The sequence below is a fragment of the Camelus dromedarius genome, chromosome 26 (genome assembly GCF_036321535.1).
Source record: "Camelus dromedarius isolate mCamDro1 chromosome 26, mCamDro1.pat, whole genome shotgun sequence".
Classification (NCBI taxonomy): domain Eukaryota; kingdom Metazoa; phylum Chordata; class Mammalia; order Artiodactyla; family Camelidae; genus Camelus; species Camelus dromedarius.
In genome coordinates this window covers 6,249,889-6,262,858 of record NC_087461.1, presented here as the reverse complement: position 1 = coordinate 6,262,858, position 12,970 = coordinate 6,249,889, and the positions used below count along the sequence as shown (strand labels likewise).

Below are 12,970 nucleotides of genomic sequence, written 5' to 3'. Positions count from 1 at the left end.
GTGCTGCATCGGATGAGGCTGGTCAGTTTCAGTGCAACAGGACCACGCTCATTTTCTGACAGTGGCACAATGAACTCGTGCAATAAGGACGTGGCTCTTCACTGACCCCAGCCCTCCCTGTATATGCTGGCTTTCCTGCTCCACGGAATGCGCCTACACTTAAGAAATTCATTCTCTTTCATTCTCCTCTGCTTCCTTCCTCCTGCTAGAACTTGCTGCCAGCAAAGAATCACCATCCTACATTCCTTCTTATGAGGGCGAAATTTCAGCGAAAAATTGACATGCTTTTTTAAAAAAAAATTTTTTAAGTTTAAAAAATTTTTGTATTTTTTAATGGGGGGAGGTAATTAGATTTGTTTGTTTGCTGATTTTTTAATGGAGGTCCTGGGAATTGGACCTAGAACCTCATGCATGCTAAGCACACACTTTACAACTGAGCTATATACGCTCCCCACCAAGACACACTTTTTAAAACACAGCTATGTTTGGTCAAGTATGGGTGCGTGCAGGTGTGGTTCCACGTGGGTAGGACAGAGATTGACGTCCTTAACCTGCAGTTCCTGAACCACAGTGCCTCAGCTGAATGGCATCTGGAAAGTTTATTTCCACTACTCTTATCTAGAGCAGTTTGGCATTCCTTTTAGAAGAGTCCTAATCTAGTGTGTGTCTAAGAAGTCTCAGATGTGGCTCCATAAATGTGAGCAACTAATGGGGACTATGAGTAGGCAAAGTGGAGGCCGCTTCGGTGATCTGGGCAACCAGTGATTCAACCTTCCTCCATCGCAACCTTCAAGACTATAAACATTTTTTGAATGGTTGGTAGAAACTTTCAGCTACCTGGAAATTGGGGAAGGAAAGTTGGCAAGGCTGGGAGATAATGAGGGAAATGGAAAAGCTGGATAGAAGGGAGCCAGTTTTTTTCCCATCCTTAATGGCAGTTGGATGGGTCCTTCATTCATTCATTCATTCATTTACAAATTCTGCTTCATGTCTGTTACATTCAACAGGTCGGGCACAACCTCTAGCCTCTAGCTGATAGCATGTATCTCTTTTTTTTCATTCAACTAGAAAGGACCTGATCTTCTTGCAGGCTGAACCAGAGCATGCCAGTGAAGAGGCACTCTTCCAAGACAGAAAATTTGTAGACCAGAGGGGATGGCTATGTAGAAATAAGACCAGCTGTGGGTCACTGGGCTGCTGTGACTTCACAGGAAGCTGAGGTTGTCCAAAAGCTTGCCATGGCTGGCATGCCAGTGGGCGTTTCCCAACTGTACAGAGGAATGACCTCCACCCCCTACACCACCCAATGGGAGGAGCCCAGAAGCCTCTCCCACCCCCGCTGCCCAATGTGACTACACTGGGATCCTCTATCCCTAAACTATTTATTCCAGTGTTAACGTCAATCATCCTGGACCCACAGGTTGCCCTTTCTTCTGACTTAGAGAATTCATTCTCCTGGGCTAACCTGGTGGCCAGTCACAGGTGGGATGGAAACCACAGAGCTTCCTGTGGGTCTCTGAGCACTGAGAGTTGCTGTTGTGAAGCGGGAGGAAGACATCAAGCTGACACTTCCTGTGTGAAGTGGTTCCCTTTAATGAAACCTCACATCTAACCTGCACTTCTGTTCCACGTGACTGTCTGCTCACCTCTCCAAGCCCAAGACTTGGTGCTCCCGTCCAGTAGAATAGACATAAAGATCTTGTACACACATGACCAATGGACAGACCTTGACTAGCAGCTCTGCCCTTGAAAGAAACCTCCACGGCTGTGCAGATGTCCCCGACTCCACCTGCGTCCTCTCAAGATGGTGGTGTGTGCTGACCAGACTCTCCTCATCTTGGGAGAGTGGAAGACTTTCTGAGCAACAGCACATAACTACTCACAGAGAGAGTGTTTCCAAGTAGAATTGAGCTCACACAGTTGTTTATGACGGAAACACTATTTTCTTTTCCAGAAATACACAGATGGACGGCCCTATACTTATTACAGCTTTATCTCAGCCGTCTCCTGGTTTCTGTCATGCTCTGGGTGAAGATCAAGGTCAAGGTGAAGAGCTATGACTGCCCTGGAATGCATGGTCTAGGAAAACCAATGAAGATTGTATCCTAACTCCCAGGGCTTCTCCCCACTCCTTTTTGCTTTTGCAAGGATGCACATGGGGCCATTAATTGCTTGTCTCTTTTTATCCAGGCGAATACCTGGGAAGATAGTACCCACAGGTAGTTATCCTTTAGGTAATCAAGTGAAAACAGTTAATTCCAAGCCTGCACAGCAATGGACTTCCTCATAATGGAAAGTAAACTCTGTGTCACTTTTCTAAACAGCTAAACACCTAAAGAAGTGGCCTGGGGAATCTTAACTCCAAGCATCTAACAAGGACTGGAAAATGATGCTGACAGCTCCCGTGTGTCTCCAAGCACCCACCCCTCAACACTTCTCAGATGTATAGATGAAGCAATGCTCCACTCTGGCTAATATTTTTAAATGCAACCTGATTAAACCCAGACCAGGAACTTGATTTAGAACTTGAATTTAGCCTATGCATTTAAAAAGAACATTTAATTGTTTAGAGCTGAGTTGTTGGAAAACTCATTCTGGACATTGTTTGTATCATAGATTCTTAGGAGAGTAATTACATTATGATGTTTAATTGACGAGTACCTTCCCAGGAAACCCTGCATTGAAAGCATTCTGAATGAGATGGAAGTTCTAGTTTTTTTGTTTGTTTTGGGGTTTTTTGTTTTTGTTTTTGTTTTTGTTTTGCTTTTGAGACTTTTTTTTTAATTGAAGTATAGTTGATTTACAATGTTGTGTTAATTTCTGGTGTACAGCATAATTTACTTATACATACATATTCCACTTGGTATTCTTTTTCAATTCTATTTTAAAAGCTCTCAAGAAAGAGTCTACAGGACAGCTGTCTAAATCTTTTGTTACTGAGTTCAGGAATTTCTCCTTCTGCCTGATCTGAATTCTTCCCAGTGGAACATAATCTCATCATCTTGTGTCAGTTCCGCCTTCTGCATGGGAATAACCACTGTCTCTCTCCACCTCTTCTTCATAACTGTAATCTTGCTCCTAAGCCTTCTCTTCACCAGGGGGAATATTTCTGATGTTTTCAAACAGCGATGCCGCCCCCTCCCCCACCCGCTACCTCACCACGCACACGTCTTGTGGACTTTCTTGTCTAGTCCGACAGAAACGGCACCACAGAGATGACCATCTTCCTCATTAGCAAACCTGACATCTAACCTCCTGGGAAATCTGACACAGGGTGAACTCAGGCAGTTCAATTTTCATTTCAAAATCCACCTATCAAATATTTATTCAGCCTGCTAAATAGAAAAAAAAAATGTGCTCAATCTAATGGGAGTCAGGAAGAGGAAGATAAGGTTCCTGTATTCAAGGACCATAAATCTTAAGTCTGTGAACAGCTAAATAAGAGAACATAGTCATGAGTTAAGGGGTAGCAGAAAGAAAGGCAGTCCTTGGATTGGTTCCTGCAAGTTCTGTGCAAACTGGGAGGAGCTGTATTCTCCTGTTTTCTTTTTCTTACTCTCTTAAGTATGATGTTTAATTCATTTTCATTCATTGTTTAATAAATCTATCCCATTTATAAAATTTTATATCTTATATTTTAATACTTTTACTTTCTAGTAGTTTTCACAGTTTTTAAAAATTTTTCTCTTTAAGAGTTATTTCGCAGTCTTGTTTGTTTGCTTTGTTTTATTTTGTTTTAGGTTTCCAAATGATTTGGTATTTTTGCTTAATTTTTCATATTAATTTCTGTTTTAATTGCATTATGGTCAAACTCTATGGCATTTTCAATTCCCTTTTAAGGAATTTAAAAATATTTTTGGTAGCCTATTACTGGGTCAAGATTTTTGCAACAATTTCATGATGGCTATTTTTATAATATATAATTGGACAGATATATACTTATTCCATTCTATCCATTTTATGGTATTCAAATCTTTTATCTTCTTGCTTTTTTAAATTTCACCTGTCAGAGACTGAGAGAGAGGTAGTTCTCACTGCATTCTGTTTTTGTCCATTTCTCTTATTTCTAAGTTTTTGATTTATTAAAATGTCATCTGAATTCTCATCTACATATTTGAACATTTCTTTAAGGATTTTAACTTTTAGTAATGAAAATGGTACTTTTTCTCATTTAAAGTTTTTTTTGTCCTGACTTCAGATTTACCTTAAATTATTAATGCCTCTTCAGCTTTTTCTTTGTGGTTGCCTGGTATGCATCAGGTCATCATCTTTTTTTTCCCCTCTTCTTTTTAACATTTATCTGTCCATTTGCTTCTCTTTAAAAAGCTTATAGTTGGATTTCGGTTTTAACAAATTCTTAGAGCTTTCATTTTTAAAGGTGATTTTTTTCTTTTTTTTTTTAATTGAAGTATATAGTCAGTTACAATGTGTCAATTTCTGGTTTATATTGTTTGTTCAAACATTGATCTTCTGCCTTAACCAAAATATTTGAACTAAATTCTGTCATATTATTTTAAACATTCCATGTTTAGGTACCTTACTCTTTCCATAATTTTCTGTTTTTTGCTCTTCTTTCTTCTAGTGATCAGAAAGGTCCATTTCTGGAAGGTAGAAAAGCTTTATTTGCTGATTTAAGAACCATTATTTTAATTCCTCCTGTATAATGAGGAATTTTGAGTGATTTTACTTCTCCCTCTCACCTTCTGGCTAATTTTGTGTGATCCTAGACCCTGGGTATTACTACTTTATCATTCTTATTACTAAATTGTTCATTGTTACAGTAAATAGATTTTCTTTCAAAAATTATTTTCAACATCCGTGGTTAATTCTGCAGCTTTATTTGAATGTAACTCTATAGGATTCAGTTGTTTAATTGCTCACCCCAGTCCTTTTACACCTTGACTCTCCCATGCTTAACGCCTTGCCTTTGACTCATCTCATTTATAACTAGAATAGATTTCCATAAATGTTTAGAACTGGGACACATATTGTATATTTTCAGGGACCTTGAATATCCAAGCAAGTCTTACTGTTGCCTTAAAATCTGAAAGCCATCTGGCTGTGTACACAGTTCAGAAGCAATCACTTCATTTTTCTAGAATCTGCAGTTTAGAAAGAGAAATTTGAGCAAGGAAGGCCTTCTTTGATTAAAATATTAAATATTTTAAACCACTGTCCAATGCCTAGTAAAATTAGACAAAGGTACACCTGTGATCCAGATTTACTATAATGAAATATTTTTTCATACATGCTTCAAATTTATTTCCTTTTTTAAAAGAAATAAAGTGTTAGGAATTAGCTAAATTCCCAATCTGATTTTTGATCAGAATACTTTGTTTAGTCTTGACATTTTAAAAGTCTTGGTATATATCTCTCCATATTCTTTTTTTGGAACACAGATGAATCTTTTCTTGACTCAGTTTTCTTAGTTCAAAAAATGTTTACTAAATTTTTTTGGTTTATTTGAAGATGCTACTAATTGGAATATTCATTATGGATTTAATTATATGTATAGACACATATGTGATTTAATTATATGTATATACACAAATATATGTGTGTATATACATATATACATTTATGTTTCTATATGTATTTGCCTATGTGTAGGTATCTATATATGTTTATATATACATGTGTTTGTATAAATATCACATATTAATAAGAAGATAACCTTCTGTTTTCACAACTGATTTCCCACTGCTAACGTTAACAAATTGAATTATCCACTGGGTTTATGGGAGACTGTCTTGGTATCACAGAGATGTGGGGTTATGTATCTTTTTCCCCCCTTTCTGGTTTCTTTCTTGGGAATGTGGATTTGCTCTGTATAGAATTATGAGGTTATTTTTTCAATTTGATCTTTTTTACTTAGTTGTTGTTTTTCTATAAATGATCTGGTATTTTTTCTAGCATCATTGAACTTTCCTACACACTCTTTGTTCTTTGCCTTGAATACGCATTTTCATTTATTCTGTTATTTGTGTTTGTTTTTTTACGTGAATTTCCTGACAGTTGCCTTTTCACACCTTGGCCAGATCCCCTCCTCTCTAGTATTTTAATCTCTCATTTCATAAAATCCATGCGTTCTTGACATTTTAAGAAAACACAGAGGGCCATCGTCTCTAGTCTCACGTAATGGTGATGACGATGATGATGACAGTGACAGCAAACAGTGGACGTCTGCTTCACCAAGGGCCTTCTGTATAAATTCATTTAATCATCACACCACTTGGTGTGTTATCCTTACTTCATTGTTGAGGAACCTTAGTGCCAACAGACTAAATAACTAATAGATGAAAAAGCTAGGATTTTAGGCCAGAAGTTTGGCTTCCAAACCCCCACTCTTAGCCATGAAATGGTGCAGTGGGTGCCATGCTGTGTCGGGTGTACGTCCACTGCATCTCAGGACAGCGGACCCTTTCTCTTCATGCTAGTTCTTCTTCCCATGGACCTTCACATTACGTATTCATTTTGGTTTTTTATACTGATTTTGGAACAAAGGAAGAATCTTCTATACCCAGCTCATGGCTGCTGATAGATTCGTCTCTCGGAGGGTACCTGGTGCTGCCAGAATCCCTTTCTCAGATCTGCAGCCCAACAGTAAGTTGTCGATGTAGACAGCCTAACACTTCTGCTGCCTAACAGTCATTTATCCAGTGTGACTCCGTGGAGTTCGACTGGATATTGTTCCTTCTCCAACGGTATCTGCCTCTTTCACAGTTGGAGGCGATTTCTCCCAGAGGCTAGTGGTGTTTTCAGTCGCCGGCTTTCTTTGCCAGCACTTCTGCACTTTCACTTCTTTTAATGTGTTTCAAAGGACATTGCAGTAGAAACAAGCCACGTGAATCAGGCACGGTGATCGCCAATCACCATCATCCTTCTGAAGAACCCAAGGATTGTAACCACATCCATTTGTTTGGCTGGAGTTTCCTTTCCCCGCAAGAATGCCCATCAACATACCTCCCTATCCGCTGATATCTTCTTACTCACGCTTCTAGTCTCGTTTCATAAAATGAAGCCAAGAGCAAGAAAAGGGAAGTTGAAAAACTCAGTGAGGAATGGAAGAAAGAAGCAAGCACAGACTCTGAGGAGAGACCCTCCTGCTGCTCTGGCTGCAATCGAACAGCAGGGTTGAAATGTGGTTTCCCTCCCAGTTTGTTTTCTTAAATTCATCTCCAGTCTCACTACCTGAGCACAAAGGGATAGTGTTCTGTTGTCACTAAATTACTTGCCTGAATAAGGAAGGAAGTTTCTATTGGTTTAATCCTCATTCATCGCTATGAAAATGTGCCCTCTCTTTCTCATGAAATTCAGTTCATTCTTGGAAAATCCCACTGCTAACACGAACAAATTGAATTATTCTGTTGGGTTTTATTGCACTAAAAAGCAATTCGTTCATTGATGAAGGAGCTCTGTGATATACTAAGAGAAAAAAATAATAGTTAATGACCAGGGTGCCCCCATGTGAATGGTCGCCCCAAAGATTTTCTTGGGATGTGGGCTCTTGTTAAATAAATAAGGCACATTTTATAATTCTGCTAGTATTATTTTATTATAATATTATTTCAAAATTTGAAATGTGGAATAATACTTCATGGTCTGGTTACAAGATCAAACTTTGGGCCCCTTACCTGCTCTTCCAATGCAACTGTAGGCTGAGTAAACTGTGATATACAGTCTTGTCGTGACTTTATCGTAAAGGTCGTTCCCCTCCTGGTTTATAAGCTCTGGGCATTGGAGGATGGAAAAAGCACTTACTGTCATTCTCTTTGTCTCTTGAAATGTTAGTTTTACACTTTTTAATTAAGATAAGATAGCACCAGGAGTGAAAAATAGTTTACTTTGATTTTTATTATATTTTAACAGGCCATCATCAGATACCCCCCAGTACTCTGTCATTTTGCTAACCTAGTAACAGACACATTCACCCTTCCAGGGACAGCATGCACATCTGTCACTTTTCAAGAGGAATGCCTTTGGAAATCTTCGCCAATTTAAATACTGACTGGAGGAGCAAATATATATTTAAAAAAAAAAAAAAACTACCCAACACTAAATGAGACTGTATATTAACTGAGCTTCATTCTGTTTATTTCTAGCTTTAAAATTCCCCCTAGGAATTGGGCCTTTAAGAAATAAAATTTGAGAAGTACAGCATTTTTCACTTTCCAAAACTTCATATCCTGTGTTATAAGGAAAAGAAAAATGTTTTCTTCCAGCGGTAACATTGAGAGTCCCTGACATCTCCGAGGGGGATTTCTACTTTACATGTGTGTTGTGTATACAAACTGGAGTTCTCTGTTCTTTCCTGTGTGTTACCATTAGTCACCATGGGTGCTGCTGCCGAGCGGAGCACTTTTAGGCATTGCTGAGATGAACCGCATCGTCCCCATCTTGCATCACTCCCAGGAGTCCCTGGTGGACTAGTGACACTGTGACTGGAAGACCGTCTGATGCCTTCCTCAGCGTCGGGTGCCACCGCTGGCCCAGTCTGCTGCAATCCAGGCGACAGTGAGCCCAGAGGCATCTAGGGGAGACACATGGGGAGCAAGGGAGGGGAGGGGACGGATAGCTCAAACCATATCAAATTGTTATATCTGACCACTTTTTACCTATGAAAATGACTGTCTTATGTGGTTTAACCTCATACATTCCCCTCCGACTGCTGGTATTAAAGAGATGACGTCGACTAGGAATGCTCACGATTTCCCTCCGCCTCCCCTCCCCTCCCCTTCACCTTCCCCTTTTCCTCATCCTCCTCCTTCTCTTCTCTGGTCAGGAGCCATTTGGGATGGTGATTTAGGAATTGGCAAGGAACCCCCACAGTCTTTCTCGCCTTTTTCTTTCCATTAAGGTTTTCAAGCAAGCAAACCAACAAACAAGGACAGCACAGCCAGCCCAAGCTGAATAAACAACCATCTCAAAGGTCCTGTTCCAGCTCGAAAGCTCTGTAGCAGTGACCTCGTGATGACTAACTGTAACTAAACTGGATTGTTCTGCGTGCTGGAGCTGTGCCTTCCCCAGTGGCTGGCTTTGGGTGGGGCCTGTGCCTGGCTGCCATGGGCAGAAGGGATTTTGGTGACCAGGAAGGAGACAGGTGATGTCTTCCCCAGTTCTGTACTTAACCGCTGCTTATGGCTCACACTGCCCTCTCAGACCCTGAATCCCCTGCCTCCCTCTTTCTCTTAAAGGACTCTTGTGATGACAGGGGGCGCACATGGATAACCTAGGATATTTTCCCACCTAAAAACCCTTAACGTAATCACATCTGCAGGGTCCTTTTTGCCATGTAAAGTAACATGTTCACAGGTGCCAGGACATGGAGGTCTTTGGAGGGTGATCATTCTGCCTACCATATGCCATGTTGCCAGAAAGTTCTCAGTCTTCCTGGGTACTCTAATGATCTGGAACGATGGTCTTTTGTATTTTTAAATTGGTGTTCTGTCCAGGATCGTTCCCTGCCTTCCCTTCTTTCTGTAGGTATTTCCCGAGTCCCTGCCGAGTGTCAGGCATCAGTTGAGCCCAGGTTAATGGTACCAAAAGGAATCATTCATCCACCCATCTCCCCTTTGACTGTTCCTTCAAGACAGACTGTTAGGATGTTGCTGTTACCCTACTTGGTGTTCAGTGTATGAGCCTTCCAGAAACAAGTTGGAAGAATGCTTCCAACGTCATTGTGTTAGAACGCTTGCTGAACGTTTCAAAATCCCAAATGCTGACAGAGGGGCTGCCCTCTGGGCACTTCCACTTCTTGACACATAGGACTGTTACGAACAAATATTCAAGGGAGAATCTGACAACTGACCAGGCGTGGAACATTTCTGTGCTTTAAAAAAACAAGGCATGAGGACCGGGTTGACATTAGTTATAAGTTGTTTGTGGCATGCCAGGCGAGGAGCTGTCGCAGGAATTGCATTTCTAGACAGGGTGGGATTTGGGGGGGCGGACTGGTGGGGAGGGCACAGATTTTTGTCTGGGTGTCACGGCTTCCTGAATTTGCAGCGTAGGAAGGACGCCTCTACAGCCTCTCTTAAGCCTTAAAACGCCCTCATGCCAGGTCTAAAATAACCAGGGACTGGCAGAAGCCTAGAGCTATTCCTTTCCAGATTTGTAGCATTGTTATTTTTTCTAAACTCCACTTGTGGAATGTTTAATGCCGATCCAACTTGCAAAGACATCTGATATGAGCACATCATCCCGTAAGCATTTCTGACAGTCGGTGTCACTATGCATCTTTTTTATCACCCTCCTTCTTACAAGGCATCGCAGATAGCCCGCCAGGTTCAGCGGTGATTAATAGGGCTCTCTCACCATTGACTTCACTGGGCTCCAGCCTCCTAAGAAAAATGTGGCTGCTGATAAATCTCAAGTGATAAGAGCTGTGTTATGTAAGGCAGGCATTTCAGTGCATATTATGATGAAGGGAGGATAGTTTGCAAAGTTCAATGGAATTGACAAGGCTTCTTGTCCCATTGATTTTGTGAGGCTTCTGTAAAGTGAGCAAAACAAATACTTAAGCAACTGAAAGCCACGTGCACATGCTGGAGCTTAGGCTGTTTGGATGCTCATATATATCTTTCGAGCCACTTCCAGAGTATTATACACACTTTGAAAAGGTTTTTCTTGGTGTCTTTTCTCTGAAATGAATACGTCCAAGTTTCTGGTGGAACCCGAAGTTGAAAAATTAAAAATTGTCTAGGACCATTCTTGGAGCAAAGACAAAAGTGCAGTAGTTCTGTTTTAACTTGTGATGCTCCGGAGTGTCCATGGGGTCTGTTTAGCATGTCAAGTTGTGTACGTGCGTGAGACTTATGGATGAAATGGTAAATTATTTGGGTTACTCAATTTCTAAATGGCAAGAGAGTTAAATAATAAAAACAAACAAAAAAACAAAAACACATACCTTGGGTTTGATGAGACCTTAAAGAATATTCCTCCAAGGCATGAGTTGCTTACTGGAAACATTCCAAAGGAAATCTAATTGTGCACACAGGGTATTAAGGGGCATGAGAAGGCTTTCCTGTGACTGAAGTGGGGAAAAAGTGGGGGGAGCAGTTTCAACTCAAAGCATAACTTTCAGCAAAGTGAAAAATTATTTGTTAGTGTAGCAGCATGCAGTCCTAAGGGCCAGTTGGATAAATGAAGTCTGATCTTCAGGCGTGTTGTCGACACGTGAAGAGCAGAGTCTTTTATTTTAAAGAAAAGTTTTTCACGGGTAAAGAGACGCAAAGGTCACCTTGGCCAACCTCCTTCAGCATCTCTCTTCTGGGTACCACGAACTCGTGACTAAAGCCACCCTGCAAAGCCCGCATCCCCCAGACTTGGACTTTTTCATGCTTCCATGTCGTGGCTGGAGCTGTTCCCCTGGCCTAAAATACTCTTTTTTCCCTGGTGACCTCTTCCTTAAATGTGAAGACCTAGAACAAATAGTCATCACCATCTCTCATGGATACAAAATTAGTATCCCTTTTCCTGAAATCCCCTAGCACATTGTACATACTTCTTTTGTAACTAATTCATTATTATTTAGCTACAACGTGGTCCATTTCCAGAACCCCCATAGATTGTGAGCTATGACCGCGTGGCACTGACCTTTATATTGTGCTCATTCAGTGACTGAATGAATTTGTGCCCAGAGAAGGAACCAGTGAAAGGGACAGCCCATCACCCTCCTTCTATTTCTTATCTAGTCCAAGAATGTAAAACTCTTAATATAAGATCTTCTCTGATGAAGAAAGCAGGAAAAGGTTGTGGAACTTAAAATCCTCTAATATAAAATGTTCACATGGGGCAGATTCAACAGAGAAGAAACTAAGCTTCGGGGATTTTCACTCTGCAATCCATGGATTTGCTTTCTTGTTGTTTTCGCCTCTTCCCAGTCATTCCATGTGATGGAGGCATTTTGCAGGGGTTAATCTACATGTAATGAAGTTTCAAAGAAATCAGATACTGTACTCTACTTACGGGGCCCTGGGCCTTTGTTTTCTCCACAGTGTGGTACAAAACAGTGATAAATAAGCTGATGTTTATTCACTGTGGGTAATACTTTTTTTTTCTCCATTCCTTTTCTTTCTTTCCTTTTTTTTTTTTTTTGCTATCCCCAAAGCAAGCGTGTGTTTGTTGTGAGTGGTTCCTTCATTAAAATCAGAGATTTTGCACATTCTCCCCCAGAACTGGAGAATCTCGCAACCAGGAACATGCAAGATGTGAGCGACACATTTTATTTCCGAAGAGCTCCAGTGGTTGCTGGCCCGTTTCCGTCTAACCTTGGCTTGCTTGCTTGCTTTTTTCACCCTGATTTTTTTTTAATTGAAGTATGATTGATTTGCAACGTTGTGTTAGTTTCAGGTGTACAGAAGAGGGATTCATTTACGTGTGTGTGTGTGTGTGTGTGTGTGTGTGTGTATTCTTTTTCAGATTCTATTCCATTCGGGTTATTAGAACATATGAATATAGTTCCCTGTGCTATACAGTTAGGTCCTTCTTGCTTATCTATTTTATATACAGTAGTTTGTATCTCTGATCCCAAACTCCTAATTTATCCCAAGCCCACCTACCTTGGCTCTCTAATGAAAGTCATGGGCAAATGTCCTGATCTAGTCTGACCTTGCACACTGATCTTAAGAACTCAGTTCTGCCATCTCCAACCATGTACCTGCTGGTCAACAAGCATAATGCCCCCCTCCCCTCTGGACCTGCCGCACAACTGAGTAACACAGAGTGTCCCAAAGGGACTGGTTCTGATTCTGAGAGAAGTAAATAGTCCAGCTGGATTCCTCAGTAATGGTTTGGTGAGTGTAGTCTTTCCCCATGCGTCATCAATCTGGGGCAGTGACAGCTAGAGTCCTACATGAATGTTGATCAACTTTTAATTTCTTCTTCTCACCTAAACTCAGAAGTACACAGATTAATGAGATGTAAAGAATGGGGTCAAAGTAATGAAGAGAAGGGTGTATTTTTTTCCTAA

At 40.7% G+C, this 12,970-nt stretch overlaps 1 protein-coding gene across 2 annotated transcripts in view; it reads left to right on the top strand.

Annotated features, from left to right (window-relative positions):
- The window catches only part of CELF2 (CUGBP Elav-like family member 2), a 722,443-nt gene that overhangs the window by 314,412 nt on the left and 395,061 nt on the right, over positions 1 to 12,970 (top strand). The gene's annotated exons all lie outside the window — the stretch shown is intronic.